Below are 24,587 nucleotides of genomic sequence, written 5' to 3'. Positions count from 1 at the left end.
TCTGCCATTGCCGGTCTGCTGGCCTATTGATCTTGATGTTCAACCATTTGTGTGTGTGTTCACTAAAGTCTCAGGTTTATATGGGTGCAGGATTAGGGGTGCGGCAGGCCAGGATAGTCTTGGAAAATGCACCATTTAGGTGAAAAAACAGGAGTGCCTATTCTCACTTAGGTCTATGGACACAGGCCCCAGGGTAGAGTCCTTGCCAGGGACCTGGTCCTTCTCTACCCAGCACTTCCCTGCTCCCCTCCCATATCAAATGTGATCAACCACCAAATATCTACATAGAAAAGCCACGTACTTCTAGCCTTTGCTCATATGTCATTGTTGCAATGATCTCGTCCTACTGAGGGGCTGTGTTAAAGAAACTTCTCTTTCTGGGTCCACGAGGGGCATGGTTTCAAAGGCAGGAGCTTCCCAGCTCCACGCCTCCATCTGGAGACCAGAAAGATTTTAAATGTAAAGTTCTTTGGGTTTCCTGCCCGCAGGCCAGGTAGGGAAAGCCAGGTGGGGCTCCCTTCTCCCAAAATCCCACCAAAAGCTCTGGGAGGAGGGGGCTCTATAATTCAGGGCTATGGACCAAGTAGCCAATCCAGTCTCAGAGTCAAAGATCAATTACTTCAGAGGAAGTTTGAAAGAACTTCTCTCATTAAATGAGAACATGAATGGGGTGGGAATAAGTCAAGGGTTAAAACTTCAGCTTCTCCTACCGAAAGGGATATCCGTCTCTGGGTTCCCCTCCCACAGCAGTGTGGGAGCTGTCTTGTCTCTCTCTTTCTCTCTCTTCTCTCTCTCTCTCTCTGTCTGTCTGTCTCTCTCTCTCTCGCTCTCTCTCTCTCTCTCTCTCTCTCTCTGTGTGTGTGTGTGTGTGTGTGTCTAATAAATCGCTCTTCTGCAAAACTCTTTGGGTCTGCGTATTTATTCCAACAGTAAACTCACTGCCCCTCCTGGGCCCCTTTCCCCATTCTTTGGGGTAAGAGAGGCCAAGAACCTCTGAGCTCTGGGAGCTGGGTAAACTCCCATGGTTACACTAACAACTCTATTGTTACCAGCAGTAAATGTGTAGTGCTCTGCAGCAAACTTGATCCTTGCTTCCTTGGAGGAAAGAACTTGGCTAAGGTGCAGAAGTAGGTTTCAGGTAAAGGGAAGCAACAATGTGACTTTTAGAAAAGAACTGCGAGTTTACTAAAAAGTCTTAGCACGGGAGTGAAAGAAAGCAAAGTACACTTGAAAGAAGGCCAAGTGGGAAACCTGAGAGATCCAAGTGCCCCATTTAGCCGTTAACTTGGGTTTTACATATTGGTATGGTTTCAGGTTGTTTTTTTTTTTTTATCATCCCTTGATATTTCTCTTGGAGTAACTGCTGCTATATTGCTGCATCTGAAGTGTTTGTTAGCACATTGGCATGGTAACCATATGCCTACTGCATTTACTGAGGTTTTGTTCATGCTCTCTAGGGTCAATTTACCTCTACCAGTCAAATGCCATTGCCATTGTCATACATTTTCCACTTTGCCTCTTTGTGCATATGCTTGAGCTCACTCATCCAACTCTGAGATCCTATTGGGAAGTGGCTGATTTCCAGCTCCAGGTGTTTTCTATCTATTGGGAGACTGTCTTCCCCTGACACTAATTATCATTTTAGAAACACAGTTTAACAATCACCTGACTATCGCTTGATGGTTGCTTGACATTCCTGGGTGGAGTCCCTCTCCTGCCCTGCTCATGTGTGTCTGACTACCGACTGTAACACTATTACATATTATAACTACATCTCTTTTCTACTTTTAGAGCATATATAAATTTCTAACACACAATTTATTTATGTATTTGTATAGTTCTAGTTTTTAAAATTTTTTAACATTTTTTTCTTTCTGCAATGTACCTACCATGTGAAAGGAAACTTTTTTTCACTGATCTATACTAGGCAAGTAAGTCAACACCTGTTATATATCAAATTATTTATCTTCCAAAATGCACATTTTTAAACTTGTTGAATATCTTTACAAAAAGTGCACTTTATAGTTGATAGTAGGTCATAGATCAATTAAAAATATTTATTTTTATTTTCATAAAATAATACATTATATTTTACCATCTATGTGAAATAAATAAAAGTATTTTACCGCAAAACATATGTATTTGACATATTTTGAGATGACTTTTCAGAGGGTCTGCGAACAGAATTACCCCCACAAAGCTGTCTTTTGTGAGGGAGATTTGCACGTATAGAAAACCTGCAGTGATGCAGTCAGGCTTTCTCTCAAACCTTCTCCCGGAAAGATTAACAGATAGTCTGACACCTTAAAAGATCTGAGACACACCACCTATTCTCTCTGAGAGCTGCCACCTGTGAGATTTTATCTACATAAGGAGATCACCTTTTCCAGCCGTGTCTCCTTTTTTCTCCTCTCCCATAATCTGTTGTGCCACTATAACCTGCTTTACTATGTTTTAATAACCTATGCTTTCTAAAACCTTAAGATAATATATAAACTTCCGAACCTTTTTAGGGGTATTGGGAGTAATCACTGTATGGTTCTTCTTGTGTGTTTTTTAATAAATTTGTATGCCTTTTCCCTTATTAATCTCTTTTTGCCGGTTGATTTCTCTCTGAACCTTTACCCCAGTATATGACATGCAAATTTTAATAAAACACAGTGGAAGACATTTTATGAATATTTGTTGAATGACATAATAAGTGCCTAAGAAAAAACAAAATGGTTCTTCCATAAGATGTTTACACACTAATTGAGCAGAAATATTTGTAAAGGTATATTTATCATAATGTACTCTGCAAACTGTCATAAAGGCAATATTTGAATACAAAAACGATTGACCGTTATTGCTGAGTGAAGAACAGGAAAGGATAATCAAGTATTTTGCCGCTTTAGAGACATGATCATAGAAGTTGACTCTCTCTCTTCTCTCTTCCTCTCTCTCTCGTCACTTGCTCTGGGGGAGGCAAGATGTCATGACATGAGCAGTTTTAACAAAGGCTTACATTTAGAGTAAGTGAGGCAATGGTGAGGACTTTGTGGTGAGAAATCAAGGCCTCCTGCCAAAAGCGTGAAAACTTCCCTTCCTAGTCAAGTCTCTAATGATGTTGGGCACTGATGACATCATCACTGCAACTTCATGGGAACCTAAGCCAAAGGGACTCAGCAAAGTGTTTCTGAATTCCTGGCCCACAGAAACTGTCAGAAATTTTTTATTTTTATTTTAGCCACTAAATGTTGGGATTTTATATATCACCTAATAAACTATTAAGGTGCTAATACTTAGTAATCATGGTCATTACATTCCTTACTGTTATTATTGCAAGAAGAAATTTTTACAAACTTGTCTTGATTCAAACTGATCCATGATTGATCATTTATAGTCCTCGGTATAAATGAACATTTATCAATTTTTTGGTTGTGCATAAAATTTTTTAAACTTTTATGGGTACATAGTAGGTGTGCATATTTATGGGGTACATGAGATATTTTGATTCAGGCACACAATGTATAATAACCCCAGGATAAATGGGGTATCCATCATTTCAAGCATTTATTATTTCTTTGTGTTATAAGCACTTCAATTATATTATTTTAGTTATTGGAAATGTGCAGCAAATTATTGTTGTTTATTCTATTAGAGACCAGTCAGTAATTTCAGCCCACACTCAGTGGAAAAAAAAATTAGGCTCTACCTCTTAAAGAGAGGGGTATCAGAAACTATGCAGCTATTGTAAAACTGCCACAGGTCTCCTAACATATTTGTCTTCAAGCCTCTAGGGATTCTCACTTTACTATTGCATTTTGATATTTTCACAACTTGCATAGATTTTTAATTATATAAATAATTCAAGGTAATTAAAGGAAAGATAAAATGACTAGTAGTAGTAATAATAAAAAATTAAGTGCTGTCAGTTTTAGGGAGTGAGTAGAAAAAGTAAAATTGAAAATATGTATGACAAAGCAAACAATAAATGGATTCATGTTTTAAAGAAGATGGAGACAAAGTTTTCCAGAGAAAAGTTATCTAAGGAAAATTTGTCCTTTGATACTAAAATAAATTATAAGAATCATAAAGATATAAATGCATGTTTTAAGAGGCTTAGGAGAAATAATTATGTTTGGTTTAATAGTATCTATTTTCTCAGTGAAGTATGAATAAAGATTCTTTGTTGAGAATTAGAAAACCACTGGTTGGTAGAAAATGTGCAGAAATAGGAGGAATTTTTAACAATTTCATAGGATAAAGGAAAGTTCCAGGATTAAAAATTAAAGAAGCACTAGAGAAGCTTTCAAAGCTCAGTGGATGTTGGAATTCATATGTATGGTGACATTTAGCATTTCAGGTTGGCATTTATTGAATGTTTATTTTGCACAGTGTACTAAGCTAAGTCCTGTACAGATACTACCAGGTTTATTCTCATCACAACCATTAGACATAGGAAAGAAACTGGAAATCATGGAGATATTTTGCTTTCTAATGTCATACAATTACATGCAGCATAGGCAAAATTTAAACCCAGGTCTATGTGAAGAAATATTTCTGTTGTTAACAACTACATTGGGTACCAGGAGGTACCTTGTTTCAGTTTAGGAGCAGGAATGTGGAACTTGTCATCTGGGTCTAGTTGTTGTTCAATTTAATCAAGAAAGAAAGAATACAAAACAAGGAAAACAACGATGCTGATAATAATGTCATTTGGGATATTGATCAAAGGTTCGAGTTAGATCGGAAAAGAAAATGAGAAAAGGCTTAACAGACTGAGGAAAGATGGAAAGTGTCAAGAAAGCATCATCCCATTTCCTGTGAAGTCACTGACGCACCAGTCATTACTGATTCACACTACTGCACACATAAGACCCTGCTTTTCTATCTCAAAGTGTCAGAACTAGAGTTATTGCAGAGGTCATTTAACCAGTTTCATCATTTTCAAAGTAAAAATCTAACATTCGGAAATAGTACAGACAAAATTGTTGAAACTGAGGTTAAGTGAAACTTTTCTTGTTGCTTCATGATTGATACCTGAATCTACACTGGGACCCGATTAATAGTAAAGGTTCTTACATTCTGAGGACACTTACAGTTGAAGACTGAGGACCAAGTCCATCTCTCACCAAGTGTATCAGCAGAAAACTAGCACAAGGAGAAGATAGAGTAGGATGTACGATGGTTCTAGGTTTTATGAACCTGGAACTCATATAATTTTGGAATTCCACTTACACATACACAAATACCTTTACCATTTGCATATTTTATAAATCCAATAACTATGTAAATATATTTCTAGATCTTATCTTAAGACCTTTGCAAATAAGAGGTCCAGAAACTTAATCATCAGGAATTTATGGTACATTATTTCTTAGTAAGGAATCAGCCATATTCTTATGAATTTAAGATTTGTAATGAGAGGTGATCTGCCATTTCTTGGTGGAAGAAAGAAGCTAGATTGTCTATGTTCAAACCAAATGAGAACAAAGTCCACAAAATATGTTTTATAAGTAATAATAGTTCAAGCAAAAATACTCTGATTTGCCCTTTATTTGTGTATGCAGTGAATGAGAATTAGGGGAAGCCCAGTATTTTACATGGAAATTACAGTATATTCAGTTGATGCACTGGAAGATAATCGGGTTAAAACTATTCTGTGGTCATTCCTTTCAAGATGGGCTTTCTACTAGGTGAGGTGACACCAGCAGGAAGAGACTGTGAGATGAACCACATTAAGTCCCTCCAAATAATTCATGCGTGTACCCCAGTGAGGACCTGTATTTGGATGCTTGATACATGGAGAACACGTATTGACAAGAACTAGTCAGAGAATCTTCTAGGACCAACAAGGAGGGTTTTAACATCTGTGACTTTTAAATAAAGAGATACTAGAGCCTTTTCTTTGATCTTCCTGTGTCTAGACACAGAAGAGTTAAGGGAAGAAATAAGAGAGCAGCTCAAAATCCCTTATTTGCATCTGTCTGCCACCAAGAGTAAAGTTAAAAGTTTCAACATTAAATTTCCTTTTTAAACTAGTCAAGGGTAAGTTTTATCAACTAAAAAAAATTACTGAAATGGCTAAAATGGCCTTATGTGTCACAAAGAGATAAGAAAAGGGGTTTCACTAAAGTTCAGTAGAAAATAATAATAGAAACACACACTCACAAATTGTGTCTCATTTTGTTGAAACTTCTATGTAACCGATGTTGAGACCTCAAAAAATTGTATAATTAGAATATGTTAGTGTTAGGTGTAGAATTGAGGATGTCAATCTGCTTTCATCTTTCCATAAAACCAAGCTGCTGCCTTTGTTACTTGAACTCATATATCAACTATGATCTAATCATACTTATTAAATACATGGTTTTATAAAAGAGACTTTTTTATATTATTAAATTATGATGAAGTATGCACTATGAGTCTGATGATGCTCAAAAACCAAAGATGATTGGCCAAGCTCAACCTGTCCCCTTTTTAATTCTTTCTATGCAAATAAACAAATCTCCTAAGCAACCTAAAATAGGACAGCCAATATAAATGTTCATTGCTCCCAAATCTCCATTTCTCTGTCTTTACCTTCTTGGGTTCATATTATATTCATTTTGTTCATTTTTCAAGCCATTACCTTATTTAATAACTTAGATTGTCACCATTGTGCATCAAGCAGCTTAACCCTGAATTGTTAATCTGGAATTAATTTCCCATCTCAACCAACCTCATCTCATCCATCTAGTCATTGACCCCGGTTTTAAACCTCAATATTACTCTTCACAAAAATTACAGTCATTGTCACATTCTTCTTTGACACTCCAGGGTACTTGAAAAGATGCTTTAAATCAATATCTGCTTCAAATGAGTGTGCCTGGAATTTTTAGTATCACTTTGGCACAAGGTTTTTGCTTGCTGAAGAAATCTGGAAATTTGAGACTTTGATGCATTTAAACTCCAAAAATACCATACAGATAATATTAAAGCATAACTAGTTCTTAGAAAACTCAAGGAGAATAAATTAGTATTTATTCTTAGTTAATAGAAGGCAGTGTCATTTATGAAACCATTTTACTTTAACAAATATTCACTTATCTCCTATTACATGTAAAATGTCAGGGGTACCCCAGTAAATGTATAGAACAAAAACTCTTATGTCCACAGAACTTAAAGTTTAATTGATAGTGATGAACAATAGAAAACATAAGTCAAGTGGTAGGGATTTAGTAGGCAATAAGTGCTTTGTAGAACATTAGAGGAAAGAATGATGGAGAATATGGGGCAGGGTGTTCAATTATAAGTCAGGAAATGAATCCTTGAAAAGAGGACAGTGAGTAAAGGCTTAGAGAGGTAAGGGAGTGTGCCTAGAACTATCCTGGAAAAAGCATTCCAATCAGAGAGAACAGCCGATGCAAAGACTGGAAATGGTATTGGACATACTGTGTTTCATGATTCACAAATTCAGTTCTGGACAACTTCCTTATATGATGTTTTATACTGGTCATTTCAGAATATATTTAACCACTTCATATGATAGTCAACTGTTATAGGCTAACTCTTTAGGGGACTACGTCCACCCAAAATCTGTACGTGGATGTTCTAACCCTTAGTACCAGAAAATGTGACTGTTTGAAGATAAGGTATTTTAAAAAGTAATTAAGAATAAATAATGCAGGAAGGTATCCCTAGTCCAGCATGAGTTGTGTCCTTGTAAGAAGAGAAGATTAGAATATGGACATACAAAGAGGGAAGGCCATGTAAAGACATCCTCTACACGTTAAGGAGACAGATCTTAAAAGAAACAACTTGATGACATCTTGATCTTAGACTTACTTCTAGCCTTCAGAAGTGTGAGAAAATTAATTTCTTTCATTGAACCCACACAGTCTGTGATATTTTGTTATGGCAGCCCTCACAAATGAATACATCCACCATTTAACAATTCTAAGATATAAGTGAATAATTTTGCAAAGCAAAAATACATCTTTATGGGATACTATTGTAGGATAAGTAAATAAGTTGCTCTGCTTTTCAGAAAACCTATTAGTGCTATGTTTAGAGATTGTGTGGGGGGAATCACAGGAAATACAAGTCACTGCACAGTTGTCTTTTATTGTATAGTCTGTTCTGACCATGTTAGTCTTGATTAATAAGAATAAAAGTTATTTTGAAATCTTATCAAGATAGACCTTGGTTACATAAAACACAGCTGTAGAAATATTAATTATCCTATAATACTGTACTGTATTATAAAATCAAGCCAGTCAGAAAATCAAGATATTGGAAACATACTTCATTCAAATCTCAGCCTCTTTCCTGTAAGAGAGTCTAGTTTGTAAAGCATTGCTTATAGAAGCCATACTTAGCTAACATCCAGCACAATGACAAATATGCTTGCCTCTTCAGGAGGACGTGACAGCCAGCAGGGGCTTTGGATAGCTTGCAATTTTTGAGCAGGTAAATGTTTTTTTTTTTTTTTCATGAACCTTATAACCCACGAAGTAAACCATGCACAGATAATCCGCCTGTTCTCCAGACTTCTTTTGATTAACTGCATAAAAGAGCAAAGATTTATGAGAGGATGTTGTTTCTGCATTGACCTCTTATGGTGCTCCTTTCAGAATATGAAAAATGGCATCATCTGATTCCAGAAGGGCAATACAGAACAGTGTTCTCATCAAAACCATTATAGAGGTGCATTTGCAGATTCCCACTGATTACTTTTCCAAGGAGCTTACACTCAGCAGAAATAGACCCATCTTGACTTCACCTGCGCTTGTCATTAACACGTTCTTTAGAAAAAAATTTCCAACAAGTCTCTGTTAATTCCAATTTGCACCAAGAGTTTTCAAGAAGCTAGTGATAAACCTAGCTGGGTTCAGCATTGTATCTTCACCTGCCATGATGCTTCAGCCTAAAATAACTTACAGGAAATTAGGAGGAGAAAGCTTCAAGATTCTGGATTGGTAGAGTTCATCCTTTGTACACATTTTTCTTTTTGCTAATGTACCTAAAAGTTATCATGATAATGATAGCTGCTATTTTTGAGATTTGCTTTTAATTCTGCACATGACATTTACATTTATCATCTTAAACACACAAAACACTTCTTTGAATTAGTACCTATAATACACTCACCAAACAGAGGAAGAAATTGATGTACAGAGAAGCTAAATAATTTGTGCAGTGTCACAAAAATCAAGAGTTAATGTAGGATTCAAACCCAGACAGTTTAACTCCAAAATTTGCTTGCTTAGCTTCTAAAATATACTAAACAGCCTGTATGGAGTGGATACTTGGAACATTTAAATAGTCTTGTCTTTTTCAAATTAATTTTCTTCTTCAGAAACAAATATCAGAACTCACACATGTTCCAGCTTAGTTCTAAATAAATAGTTGCATGTTCATTAGGTTTGAAAAGATGATTGTTTTCTGATTTATATGCTGGATGTTTTCTTCTTCTTTCTCCCTGGGCCTCTACTTCCCACCTCTCCACCAGTAAGCTAACATATATGCACTGCATGAATAGGTTTCCCCTTTCAGGTTTCTGATAGGTATAACCCTTGGCGGGGGTGGCAGGGGAGGTGGTGGGAGGGTGCCAGTCAATACATTGGAAAAGGAGAATGAGGTAATATGTCCTTATTACTCTATTCCCATCATTATAATGTAGCTAGGATCCAACTGAGTCTCTTGACTATGTTGGTCTTAAGATTTCAACTCCTTAAGATGAGGAATTTTCCATAAAGACTTTTCAAACTTCAAATGAACCCCTTTCTTCTTCAGCCTGTTGGGTAGGAATGGTGCTCCACTTGTATTAGCCATAGGGTACTATATAATCTTTTGCGCTTTTCCTTGTGCTTTAAAATTTGTATGTTACCTCTTTACAAAATCCTCCTTGTCACAATTTGTCATAATTTGTGTACGCTCTGTCTTTGGTGACCTGAATTGACACAGTTTTAAAAGTTGTATGGCCTAATACAGAATATTAAGCTTAAATATGGGAAACCATAGCCTTTTTCCAAATCTCTCTAAAAATCCCTCTCTGATGAATGCCTTTGATTTACTAAATGTCAGGGTCCAAATTGATATAACAACTAAATGATGATTTGGGGGAAAACCAAAAGTAAACAAAAAACAAAAACAAAACAAAACAAAACAAAAACAAAACAATGGCCTACAATTGTGGATCTTGTCCTCTACATAGAAAAAAAAAAGTACATCTCTATTGTCAAAATTCTCTAGTGATCATTAGTATTTAAAATAGGCCTGCCAGGCTGAGGCAGGAGGATGCCTTGAGCCCAGGAGTCGAAGACCAGTCTGGGTAACAAAGACCTCATCTCTATAAATAATAATAATTTAAAAACAATATCTGGGCATGGTGGCATATGCCTGTGGTCCCAGCTACACAGAAGGCTGAGGTAGGAGAATTGCTTGAGCCCAGGTGGCTGAGGCTGCAGAGAGCCATGATCACTCACTGCACTCCAGCCAGGGTAATACAGGGAGAACTTGTCTCAATAAATAAATAAAATAGGCTTGAACATTTTTCAACCATATTTAGTGTCTTAAATTTTTTTGGTTTTGAATAAAACAAGCAGATACAGTTTATTCCTTGGCTAGAAAGCAAGATTTCCTCTAAAACACTGAAATACTGATCAACTGTGTATTATAATGATAATCATCATCATATTGAAGCAATATTGATTGAGGCCTCAGTGAGTGTGCATAACAGTTTCTATGCTATAATACATGAAGATACATATTCCTACCAAATGAAGCTGTTTGTAGTATGCCCTGCCCAAATCTCAGCCATATTACTGAGATTTGGGCAGGGCATACTTTATGGTTTCTGGATTCTGTCAATTATATTACTATTTAGATAATTTTGGCAAATTACTGGTGTTATCTTCATTGTTCTGGCATTAATGCTGCCCACTTCATTTTGAACTCTTTAATATCAGTGTTATAGATACCTTACATGAGCCAAGGTCTGAATCTAACTAGGTTAGTTAATTGGAAGAGCCATCTATTTAGACCAACATTTGATTTTTTAAATTTGTGCTTACTATTTCAACTTGTTCGATGGCCATGACGAAACTTCCAAGCAACCTCAAGAACCTTATAAATGTGGGTCTAACCTTGTATTCAAAGAGGAGGAGAGCAAGTGAGTAGGACTCTAGCCCATCGCAGAAGAGCAGGGGAAACCCAAATGCGTATATGCTATTGATTGGATTTAATTATATCACTGTGTTCTCAGATAAGTTAATAGAAACTGCAATTTAAGATTTCTTACCTCAAAATAGACTCACCACTAAAATTGCTTAAAAATTTTCTCACACATATATATCTATGTATCTTTTAATGTATAACATTACAGAATTTCACATATCCTGGTGGATAGATACAAGACATCAAGATTTTTAAGGCTGTTGAATAGGAGTGAAGGTAAGGGTTAAGGGTTTTCAGACACTAATAACAGAATAATCTGCTACTTTTTTACAGAAACAAGTTTGACCCTTACACTAGGATTGTTTTCTTTCAGTAATGATAGAATTGGAGCCTTAGTTTCATCCCCAAGAGAACACAATTTTATATTTTTCTCTTTAGCTCAGACAAAAGTAATTTTCTTCATGCCGATATGTTTTTTTAGTTGGAACGTTTTATGACCAGCTTACATTACCTCACCTTTGTACTATTCCCCCTTGAGAATAATAATGAAAAAAGAAAAAACTGTAACTCAAAGTAGTTTTCTATGTTTTCTCTTCTTTTTTTCTCTATTAGTAAATCTATTTGAAAGAAAGTAGGAATTGCTTAGACAACTCTAATGATTGCTATTATTTCAGAATAGTTTTTTGACTATTGATTAAATTGCAATGCTACATGCGAACACAGATGTGATCAGATTTCAAATAACAGAGTTCTGATTTTGCTTTGGTAGACTGTAAGTGACTTAAAGCAGTTGTTTACTTGAAAATAAAGAATAAGTCTATCAAGATCTTTTCTTTGCATATTTATACACAGCAAACAATACAAACAAAATACATTGTTTTCTATACCTTATTAAAGTGATAGTACCTGCTCAGAGCAATATGACAGGCCTTTGGTGACATGTGATGTGTTCAACAAGATCAACTAGTTTCTTAAGGTTTGGGAGAAGTTAAAGTGCCAAATCATAGTGTAGTTGCACCAGTCAAATAACAGTGATGAATGGGTAACTTGTGTTTATACTGGCTCTTTTCAGTTTTCCTAATGTACTCTCATTTATTCTAAATTTATTTCTGTGTAATGTTTTTCTCAAAAACTTGATCTATTAGCTACTAAGTCTAAGGACAAATGAAAAGTTATCTCATATAAGAAAAAAAGAAAAAACTTAGAAATATTACCATCAATGAAGCACCAGGGATACATAAGAAATATATTACAGTGTTCTTGGCCGGGAGCAGTGGCTCACAACTGTAATCCCAGCATTTTGGGAGGTCAAAGCAGGTGGATCACCAGGTTAGGTGTTTGAGAACAGCCTGACCAACGTGGTGAAACCCTGTCTCTATTAAAAATACAAAAATCAGCTGGGCATGGTGGTGTGTGCCTGTATTCCCAGCTCCTAGGGCAGCTGAGGCAAGATAATTGCTTGAACCTGGAGGCGGAGATTGCAGTGAGCCAAGACTGCACCACTGTACTACAGCCTGGGCAATAGAGTAAGACTCCACCTCAAAAAAAAAAAAAGAAATAAATATATTACAATGTTCTCTAGTTAGCATGTGAGAAAATAATGCATAATATAAAAAGAAATATATTTTAATTTAACATGTATGAAAATTATAATTATATACTAGCTGTGCTTTAATTTAACTTTACCACTTAAAATTTTTGTCTAAATAATGATAACATTTAGGGCAAGAGGAAGAAAAATGGTGTTTGCTGTTAATGGTAAGCTGTAAATTAACTAGAGTAAAATAAATAAACAAATGTTATAATTTGACCAACACGAAGAAGAAAAGAATAAGTGACAAAGGGGTATAATGTATGGTTGCTAAGGTCCATCCTCTAAATTCTATCTCCTCAAACCATGAAGAGCAGGGAAGATCATCTTATAATAGTCAGTGGGAATACTTTGTCTTATTGAGAGATTGCAAAGTGGTTACTGTGATGGGTTTGAATATGAAAAAGGAAGAAAGTCACTGGAGTAGGGATAAGAAGTCGGCTCTTCTATTATATGGTTGTATCATCTCCAGAACTCACTTAACCACTTTGTCTTAATTTCTTCATCCAGTAGTGCACAGTAATGATTAAGATTGCTTGATTAGAAACCAATTTGCTAAGGTAAAAATTACAGTCCATCATTCATGCCTGACATTGGGCATGTTTCCTAATGTCTCTGGAACTTTTTCCTCATTTTCACAATCAGATAGATCATTATAGTACCAGCTTATAGAATTTTTGTGAAGATTAAGTGAGAAAATACATTTAAACCATTTACAGTGCTGTCTAGTCAGTTGTAAATCTTAGTGAAAGTTGCCTTTAACATTCTATGATGCTGTCACAAATTAATTAAACTTTTAAATTCAATTTTGATTAACATAATGTATTTATTTAAGACTGGAATATTAAATGAGGACAGTGGCTTCTTATATTTGGCTAGCTTGTTTATATGAAATTCTGTATTAATAAATATTTTGCCAAAGTGTAAGGAAGAGAATAAACCATTTAAGGGATAATACATCTGGCTCAACTCAGATGAAGCCAACTGGGCATGTGGGGCCATCAACACTCCTCCCTTCTGACTCACCTGGCATCCACTTGCAAGATGCCATCAGCAGTAGAAATGTGATAAGTTGAAACAAGGAGGTTCTTGTGGTACCCAAAGAAAAGAGAAATATTATTTACTTTAGATATTAGCTCTGAATTCCCTAAAAATGTTTTACATAAACGCTGTTTTGAAGATGGTCTTTTGAAAAATCTGGGACCTGTGCAGAAGAATCTGGGCCTGTGCAGTAAGTGGGACTATGTAAGCACAGTTGGGGTGGTGGTGTCTTTATTACAGGAAATTCTGTAGAGCTCCAGAAACAAAACATGGACTTTAAGAGAGAGAGAGAGAGAGAGAGAGAGAGAGAGAGAGAGAGAGAGAGAGAGAGAGAGAGAGAGAATTAATTGTGATAAAATACACATAGTCTAAAATTTATCATCTTACCTCTTTTTTTTTTTTTTTGAGACAGAGTCTCTGTTACCCAGACTGGAGCATAGTGGCAATAATGTAGACCACTACACCCTTGAACGCCTAGCCTCAAGCAATTCTCACACCTGCCAAGTGACTGCCAAGTGACTGGGACTACAGGCATGTGCCACCATACCTGCTGATTTTCAAATTTTTTGCGGAGATGGGGGTCTGGCCTCATTCCTCGGTTCAAGACCAGATGTTGAACTCCTGGTCTTCAGGGATTCTCTTGCCTCTACTTTGCAGAGCAGTGGCACTATGGGTGTTAGCCACCTCACCCAGGTTAGCTATTTTTCAGTGTACAGTTCAGTATTGTTAAATATATTCACATTGTTTGCAACAAATATCCAGAACTTTTTTCATAATACAAAACTAACACTCTATGCCCACTGAAAAACAACTCCTTATTTACCTCTCCCATAGCCTCTAGTTACTATTTTCTATCTTTATGAATTTGACTATACCATGAACCTCGGATACATAAAATTATAAAATATTTGTCTTTTTTGTGACTGACTTATTTCATTTGGTATACTTTTTAAAGATTCCCACACGTTGCAGCATACGTCAGAATTTGCTTCCTTTTTAAGTTTGAATAATGTTCCATTGTATGTATATGCCATCTTTTGCTTATCCTTCTATTCATCAGTAGACGGGACTGTTTTCCCCTTTAGGTTCTTGTGGATTATGCTTCTATGAACATCTTGACTTCAATTATTTTGGATGTAACTTTACCCAGAAGTAAATTTGATGGATTACATGGTAATTCTATGGTTAATTTTTTGGAGAAATCTAAGTACTGCTTTCAATAGCAGCTGCACTGTTTCACAGTCCCGCCAACAGGGCACACGACTTGTTTTCACCACATTCTCACCAACATTCATTTTTTTATTTGTTTGTTTGTTTTGCTTATTTTTTTAAGTAGCTATCCTAATAGCTGTAGCAGGAACTTTAAAATTTTCTTTCTTTTTCTCTAGATTATAAACTCCTCAAGCCAAGTCTTACACTTGTTTATTGCTACATCCCCTATACCTCATACAGTCCCAGAACTCAACAGAGCTTCCATAAAGGTGCACTGAATATAAGAATAAACAGAGCACCTTTTATTGTGAGTTTTGGCACCTTGAGGATTTGCAACTCTGTAATATACCAGCAAGGTGCTTTTTCAGCAAGCTCAGGAAGCAGATCAGAGGTGATGCACCTCTCTGGAGAAATTTATAAGCAGCAAATATCAACCAAATGGCTGCTAGGGAGGAATACAGCTAGATAGAAATTTCTGTAAGGATAGAGGGATTACCTGAATGCTTTTGAGAGCCTCTGTGGGGCTCACTCAAATTATGAAGGGAGATATTAGTCTTCTGCGAGGTAAAAAGAAAGGAGAGTACTGACTCTGACTTCTAACAACTAGGATAAGCCAACACAATTTAAATGACTATAATCTGGTTTAAGTTCTAAATAGCTCTACTCTCACCCCCTTAATTGGCTAAACTTTCTCTATAATTTAGTATTTGAGTAACTAGCTCATTATATCTTCACATTATAAGTAAACCGGTGGTAACACTATTTCAGAAGTTACTAACAATATTTGATGGTAAAGAAGAATTGATAATGGACACTACCTATTAGCTTTATTTCATGGCCTTAAAATGAGCTTGGTTTGGCAATGGCTTCCACTAGATAATGCTTTTTTTCATAAATAGGGTTTACTCAAAATATAGTTGCACACAGATGCTAGTTAACAATTGACAGGATGTAAAGAAATGAACACAAGTTGTATGATTATCTCCTGTGCTCTGGCTTATTGTATCTTTGTATGAAACAGCCCACTTGGAGCTGAGTAATCTAAAAATGTGAAGTTTGTTAATTGGCAATAGGTGTAGGGACAAAAGTAACAGAAGATTCAGAGAAAGCTGAAGTTATGCTTGAGTAGAGACTAAGTTTGCAGAGAAAACAGAGCAGTAAGGAGAGATAATAAAGCGGATGAGTGGCAACTAAGAGGCAACACGGAGAGGTTTCCCACAGTTCCAGAGAGGGGAGGAGAAAGCAGTTTGTATGTACGATTGTCTCATTTTGTAGTAAACTTTCTGTTCAGCTTCAGCCTACAGGTATTATTAAAATCATCTCATTTTTTTCTTAAGGTAATTCATGTCTCTATTTCACTCTTTGAAATGAGTCTAAGGGACTCATTTGATGTCCCTTTGGGAAACCTGACCCAAACCTACTTTTATCTGCTGATAGCAATTTCATTGTCCACTAAGCTTTAGTTTGTAAACTGATTGAATGCAATAGAAATTCATGTGAAAACATTTTGCATATCTTGTTATTACTTGCTATCTTATAAGTCAACCACTTTTACTATGGAAAATTAATCCTGGAATTACATATAAGTGTCATTTATTGAGGGTTTTTACGCAGTAGGCATAGGACAAGGCAATTAAAGACTGAGACTTCAAAATAACTCTATAAAATAGGTCATAATATCTTATTTTAAATATTAAAAAAATTAAGGCACTGAACATTTAAAGATTGTTCCAGGAGTTACATTCAGGTCCATAAATAATTCAAAAATAAAAGCTCTGAAACATTATGCTAGAATAAGAGAAGACCCTTCCAGCTTCTTCATAGAAGAGTCTAAATCATGCCAAAGGAACATCTGCCTTTAGTTTTCATGCATCCATAGTATGTAGAACTACTAATAATTGGCATGACAGTAAAAACTATTTGAAAAGTACTTTACAGGTAGCAATAAGTTTTTATAAGTTTTGAAGGGGAGATCTTGTGAAGAGTATTCATAGAGCTGATGACAGACGATCGCCTTGTTTACCTCTATTAAAAACCATCTCTCTTCACGGTTATCCAATGAATAAAACAAATTCTGATGTAAGCTGTTTTCCCTGAATTTGATTACAATTCCACAAAGACAAAGTGTCTTTACAAATATAGACCAGTACATTTTTACTATATGTGTATATAATTTTTCTATTATAACTGCTGCACTTTAAATATAATGACAAGATTTCTGTAGTCTACACTGGTTCTTAGCTGATATCCCTGTTTTGTAAGTCTTCACTGAACCCATTTTCAACCAGAATGATCCTTTAATACATTAATAGAAATATATCCACACCTCTACTCAACAGTCTTCAGTGGCTGTACATTTTGCTCAAACTACTGTGTCAAAATTCCCAGCATGTCCTAAAGTCTTCAATGTGAGCTTGTCCTGCTCTCATTTCTGTTTATTTGTCTTTAAGCCTCTGAATCCCAGGTTTTTTCTCTCTGTCTGGAACACTAGTTTACATTTTCTTTATTCCCTGTGGGTTTTCCCCCATTTTTATATTGTTAGAGAAAATGTATCTGAACTGAACATTCAATATTTTTCCCAAGTTGTGTCCATCCTCTCTACTTCTAAATATTTTCAAAGAGTAGTTGTGTGTATACCAAACAACCTGACCTTCCCAATGCAAATAGTTATGAACGAAGATGTTCCCCTAATAAATAACTGCGATTTTCTGAGCCTTTGGAAGTGGAGCCCAAAATATTACAGCTTAGCCTTAATTTTTCCAGGATAAAAAAGAGGTTAAACCCAGAAACTGTTAGTGGCATTCATTTTCTCCTAAGTGAACCAGACACGAGGAAATCTCATCTATACTAAAATACATGTAAGTAGCGACACACAAGCAGAAGCTTTCTGTGGCTACGCCACTACTTCTCCACAGAAGCTTTCTAGGTTTTCTTCTGTGCTTCTTGCAGTCCATGGTCCTGACTTCTGCCTGAGTCCCAGCTGCACTCCTGATTTTATATTTCACAAGGCACCACGGTAACCTAATCAGAAATATATTGGAGCCGTATTAAGCCACCTGCACTTTACTGATTGACAGGATTAAACAACATTCTCCATTTCCTCTGAAAGTCATATTGTAGTGACTTCTCGTTGCAGTCATGGGTGAGCATTTATGGCTAGTAGGACCCTGTCTAGTATCCTCCACTCACTCCTGGTCCTGCATTTCAGTCAGGGCTTAACTAGAGTCAGCCTTGTTTGTTCCCCATTATGCCAGCTGGTCATCATTAAGTTGAATTACTCAATTCAATCACCTATTTTGAAAATCAGTAGAATATGAGTGCATAATTATGAGCAATTGTCATTGCCATAAAACGAAGTTCCATACTTTGAAAAGAAAGAAAGAAGATTTTTAAAAGTACTGGGGAATTAGATATGAGCAAGTCAATTCTAAAAGATTGAGGAACAAATGTTCCATCCATATTTGTCTTTATATCAATATTTGGCAAACAAATATACACTTTTATATTTAAGTTGAAATAGGTTATGTAAGTTACAATGTGTTTTTCCCCACAATTTAAAGTAGATTTTAACTAGTCTATTATATTCCCGAGCCCTCCTGCATTGTGAAATAGCACTTTTACTAACCTCTTATTGCATAAAGTTGAACTAAAGTGAGTTTATTATTAGTCCTCCTTTCCCCATCAAAAAAGCCAAAACAAACCAAAAAACACACTTTTTTTTTTTTTTTTTTGAGATGGAGTTTCGCTCTTGTTACCCAGGCTGGAGTGCAATGGCTCGATCTCAGCTCACCGCAATCTCCGCCTCCTGGGTTCAGGCAATTCTCCTGCCTCAGCCTCCTGAGTAGCTGGGATTACAGGCATACGCCACCGTGCCCAGCTAATTTTTTTTTGTATTTTTAGTAGAGACGGGGTTTCACCATGTTGACCAGGATGGTCTCGATCACTTGACCTCGTGATCCACCCTCCTCGGTCGCCCAAAGTGCAGGGATTATAGGCTTGAGCCACCGCGCCCGGCTTTTTTTTTTTTTTTTTTAATGACAGAGTCTTTCCTGCCTTGTTGCCCAGGCTGGAGTTCAGTAGAGGCCTGATTACTACTCTGCAGCCTTGACCTTCTGGCAATCTTCCTACCTCGGCCTCCCAAGTAGCAGGGACCACAGACACACGCCACCACATCTGGTTAATTATTTTATTTTATTTTTTGTAGAGACAGGATATCACATCTCACCATGTTTCCAAGGGTGGTCTCAAACTCTTGGGCTCAAGCAATCCACTGGCCTCAGCCTCAAAAAGTGTTGGTATTACAGGCATGAGCCATTGCGCCTGATTCAAAAGAACAAACAAACAAAAAACAAACACCAAACTACCTAATTTTACAATTTGTCATGGATCCCCCCCCCCCCCCCCGAGACAGCAGAGTCTTGCTCTTTTGCCAGGCTGGAGTACAGTGGTGCAATCTCGGCTCACGGCAACCTCTGTCTCCCGGATTCAAGCGATTCCCCTGCCTCAGCCTCCTAAGTAGCTGGGACTACAGGCGCGCACCACCACACCTGGCTAATTTTTTGTATTTTAGTAGAGACAGGGTTTCACCATAGCCAGATTGCTCTCGATACTGTGACCTCATGATCTGCCCGCCTCGGCCTCCCAAAGTGCTGGGATTACAGGCCAGCCTATTTGCTATTTTGAATAGAGAGGCCAAGGTGAGGCGGAAATCACATTGTGAGGAGGTGTGTTCAGAGGAGAGCGGCTACGACTCAGTAGTAAGATGTTCAAGTTTGTAGGTGAAATTTGTTTTCTTACAAGAGTTGAATTCACTATTACTTTAAGTAAGGAGTATAAACTAGTGTTACAGTGTCTCTTGTTTATTTATTTCTGCGTTTATATTTCACCTTTTACTAAAAGGATTTCAAGCAGCTTACAGTTAAAAACAATTCGCTAAGACTGAACCATTAACAGAGAATAGTTGTTATGTAACATTTATTGCACTCCAATTCTATGTCGTATTTGAAAATGTCCCGTTTTAAAAAAAAAAGACTGTAAACAGCTTAAAAAAAAAAAGCTCTATAAAATTGCATGTGTATTTTCCTTCTCTGCCTACCTACCCTCTTCACACTTTAGTAATCTAAAAGAATAGAAACTTTATATGATCTATCTTACACACCTTCTTAAATCCATGAAGAACTTATCTATACTTTTTTAAGACATGGTCTTATTTTATTTTGTTTAGATGTGTACACATGTATGTGATTATGAAAGGGAAGGTGACTGTTTTTAAGGATGATTTTGTAATAGAGATTTTGTTTTTTATGTGTGGCCAGAAGATCTATAAAAATAAAGGTCAGGCCTTGCCTACTTATCGATTTTCTAATTTCAATCTGAAAACTTCAATACTATGTTTTTTTGCCACTCCACACCAAAATCTATGCCAGTTTAATAGCTATAAATATTTTTGTTCTGTTTTCTGAATAGTTTCAAGACTATAAAAATTCAACCACATTACTTATGGGTCTAATTTACTGACTGTAAATCTGCCCAAGTGCTTGATTGACAACAGTGAATTCACTAATTTCTGGCAAACATTTTATAGGAAAGGGTAAGCTCAGGACTTCAATTCTTGGATGAGGTCACTGAGATAACCCTATATGTACTTCAATCTAAGATCCAGTAGTGACAATCTTTTCATGCCCCTTAGTGTCCAGTAAAACCAAAAGAGATTGATTTAATATTATTTCTATAGTTATTACAAGTGTCCAAACTCTGTTGTAAAAGAAAGAAAAAATACAAGAATTTTACATTTATTTTGGCCCTTCCTTCTATGTCTGTTGAATCCTCAAAAATAGCCAGTATTTGATCTGATTGATCAAAACTAAACTGTTTTTTTTTAAATATCTGATATGATTGTTGTAAGGTTTTTAAAAAAATGAATGCAAACTCAGAGGTGCAAATATCTATTTTGCCTAATAAAAATTTCTAGGGGTTCATTATAGTTCTGATCTTTTCATTCCATTATGGAAATTATTAAAGATTGCTTCGGGATGTGGCCAAAGTAATGAAGTGCTCAGAGTAATAAATGTCATTCTTACAAATAATGGCTTCTGAGTAGCCATTTTATATATTAAACCATTTAAACTTCTCTTTTTGCATACTTGTGATTTAGAGAAGGTACTTTCTGCTTATTAAATGTGAGTCCTCTCGCACCTTTGTGTGAATGCATGTTTACCTGTATGTTTATGTGTACAGGGTTTTGATGGTGTAGCCCAGCAATTCAGATTGATTCTAATTCTATCAATGTGTATTTGAATTTGGAATGAATAAATATTACTAAACATACTCAACTTCATACTTCTGATAGCCTTCTTTAATATATTCAATTTAGTCCTCTTCAAGTCTCGGCAAAAAGTTATATCCAAATATAAGAAGAGTATATTTCATGGGACAGAGACCCATAAATATTTTGCCAGGTTTTGTATGCCCCCCGTTTCAAGGAGGGTGTCTGAGATATATTTTAGGGCTTAAAGAAGCAAGCTCTAGAGTAAGTATGCCTGAGTTGGACTCTAGTATTGCTACTTGCTGGCTGTGTGATGTTTAGCAGCTTATTAACTGGTTTGTGCTTTAGTTTCTCAAAAAAAAAAATAATAATAGATATGTTTTCTACTGCTGTACATGTATGTAGGTTGTATCTACTTCTCTTTTGTAGAATTAGTTCAGTTCCAACAAGATGCTACACGTTTGACTAATTAGATAAGAAACTCAATCTTTTCATTTCCTCTCTCCAATCTACAACTCACTTGAAAATTTTCAGTTTGAAATTGACCTCAAATCCTTCCCATAAATACTTAAATAAATGATCTTATTTAGTGTGGGTTTCGTGTCACCCTTATTTTTACATTATTTATGTCCTCATAGTAGTATAAAAGTAGTTGGATCTTTTGAGTCAAATAGTGTGTATATGTGTGTTTGTACATGTACATGTGTGTATGTGTGCATTTGTGTGATATATGCAAGGTGACAGAGAGTGACTGTACTTGTTGGTATGATGTGACAATGCTTTTCCTTTTTCTGAGATGAATGTGGACACCTATCTGCTCCAATAAAATACCTCAATGTCTTACATTTTCTTGACTTTCTCAATGCAAACTCACATGATTCACATTATTCCCCAAAAAGTTCTTTACATATCACATCTTAATAGAAAAAGCAGTATGTATTATTTTCCAGATTAAAATGTAAGCACTGTTTTTCTTTTCTTTTAATTTTATAACATTCCTGTTTTTCTATAATTGAAATATTTCTCAGAGGGCTGAGTCTAAATTTAATTTTAAAGGCTGAAGAGAGATTAACCATGTAAAGGAATAAAGATGAAGAGGGAAGGAAATGCATGACTATATGGGTAAGATGAAATCTTCTAAATTGCAGTGAGACAAATTAGTCATGGTTTCACTACCTGCTGTGGAGTCCTGTTGATGGGGTAGCATTTATCTACTTATGCCCTCCTTATAATGGTTCCATCAGCATCGTTGTCAATCAAAGGCTGAAGCCTTTACCAAAGTTAGAGAATAAAAAGTATCCATTAGATATGACTATAAAGAGATTATTAGAGCCCATGCAATGGAGTGGTGTGAATGTTGTGTTATTATCTGAGCCTGATGGCAGAGGGGTAAAAGGTCAATGGAAAATAAACTCATGGTGACAGTACGTAGAGATTCTTGCTATTCCAATGATGATCTATGGACCATGACATCAACCTCATCTAGGAACTAGTTATAAATATAGAATCTCAGATACCTCCTCACAACCACTGCATCAAATTCTGCATTTTCATAAGGTATTCATGTGATTGCTCAGAAAATTAAAGTTTGAGAAGCATTGGTATAGACATCAGTTTTCAAAAGATTGTTTACAAAAGAAGAGACAAAAATAAGCACCAGGTAGAGGAAGACAGATAATTTGGGAATTTTATTATTACTATAAAAAATTGAGAACATGGAAAATTAGGATGGATAAGGTTTAAAGTATATAATTTACAGATAAGATCAAATCAACCTTAAAAATAATTGCTTATTCTCAGCATATAAATTTGAGAAACAAATTTCAGAGAGGTTAAGATATAATCAATTGTCAAAGTTATAACATAGAATGGATAATCATATACAAATGTAAGTCTGCCCAACTCCAAAGCTTATTATGCCCCTTTTTCCTGATCAAAGTTGATTGCTAATGAGAAGAAGTATACTGAAATAAGCAATAAACAAAAGCTATGATGGTTGTGTTTTTTAACTTTTATATTATAATTGTGATACCAGAGTGTAAGATTTACTTAATTTATTCATTTTCCAGTAATTTAGTCTAGCAAAGTTAGTTTGCCTGATAAAATAATCAACAGCAACTTTTAGAAAACATTTTGTGAAATGATGGACTAATAACAGATACAACTGTGATTGACAGGAACAGAAGACAGGGAAATACTGGAGAGAAGAGTGAAGTTCCGTTGGCAAAGGCCTCACTCTAAAGCCTGAAAACCAGTGGTTCTGAACGAGGACAGGCGTTTCTGTTTTCACTCCCCAAAAGTTGCCTTATGGCTTGCCATGCCACCCATCCTGTCCCCACATAAAGCCCTAACCCCATGCTCCTGAAGAGACCCACAAGCAGGGAGACAAGGAGGCAAGCAGACCAGCAGGCCAGAAGGCCAGTGGATCAGTGACAGTGAAATGATGTGGCAGAGAAATCGAGAAGAGGACGAACATCTGGACGATGTGGGGACTTCAGCTGGGGAAGTCAGAGAAGAGTTGAGCTGTTGGGTGGCCCAACTCCAGGGGAAGGTCATTTCCCACTTCATCCCCCTTTTCAGCTTCCCATCCATCTCACGGAGAGCCACCTCCACCACTCAGTAAAACCTTTCACTCATCCTTTGAGCCCATGTGTGATCAGATTCTTTCAGGACATTTCAGATTCTTTCAAGAGCTCAGGATACAGAAGGCTGTCACACTGGCCCCCTGCCCTTGCAATAAGGCAGAGGGTCCATTGAGCTGATTAACAAACAAGCCATCTACAGATGGTAAAGGTAAAGGAGCACACTATATCATACACCCTCTTGGGTTTCCAAAGTTGCGGACACCCACCCCAGATGCTGCCATGAAGCTAGAATCCAAAAGTATTTGCCCTGGTTCCTGCAACTGCCCAACTGTGTGTTCCCTCTCCCATAAAAGGTGTGAGCTATGGGGCGATCAAACAGGCAGACTGCATCTTGCTAGGTGAATCAGGGAACTCTCCCATTTCACTACTGTAGTTGCTACGATTATTGGAAGCTAACAATTATGAAAAACTTGAATTAAAATGTAATTTTAGGCTGGGTGCAGTGGCTTATGCCTGTAATCCCAGCGCTTTGGGAGGCTGAGGCAGGTGAATCACTTGAGGCCTGGAGTTCAAGACCAGCCTGGGCAACATGGTGAAACCCTGACTCTACTAAAAATACAAAAATTATCCTGGCATGGTAGCACATGCCAGTAATCTCAGCTACTCAGAAGGCAGAGGCATGAGAATCACTCAAACCGAGGAGGCAGAGGTTGCAGTGAGCAGAGATATTACTAGTGTACTCCTGGGTGAC

General features: G+C 36.5%; 1 long non-coding RNA gene across 1 annotated transcript in view; it reads left to right on the top strand.

Moving 5' to 3' along the window:
* LOC144581879 (uncharacterized) overlaps window positions 1-23,888 on the top strand; it is a 33,496-nt gene extending 9,608 nt beyond the window's left edge. Inside the window, exons 2-3 of the long non-coding RNA XR_013533295.1 lie at window positions 14,187-14,467; window positions 23,429-23,888. This is a non-coding gene — a long non-coding RNA (uncharacterized LOC144581879). The remainder of the gene's footprint in view (window positions 1-14,186; window positions 14,468-23,428) is intronic.
* The last annotated feature ends 699 nt before the right edge of the window (window positions 23,889-24,587 follow it).

The sequence above is a fragment of the Callithrix jacchus genome, chromosome 3 (assembly GCF_049354715.1).
Source record: "Callithrix jacchus isolate 240 chromosome 3, calJac240_pri, whole genome shotgun sequence".
NCBI lineage: Eukaryota > Metazoa > Chordata > Mammalia > Primates > Cebidae > Callithrix > Callithrix jacchus.
This window is presented reverse-complemented; position numbering and strand designations above follow the sequence as displayed.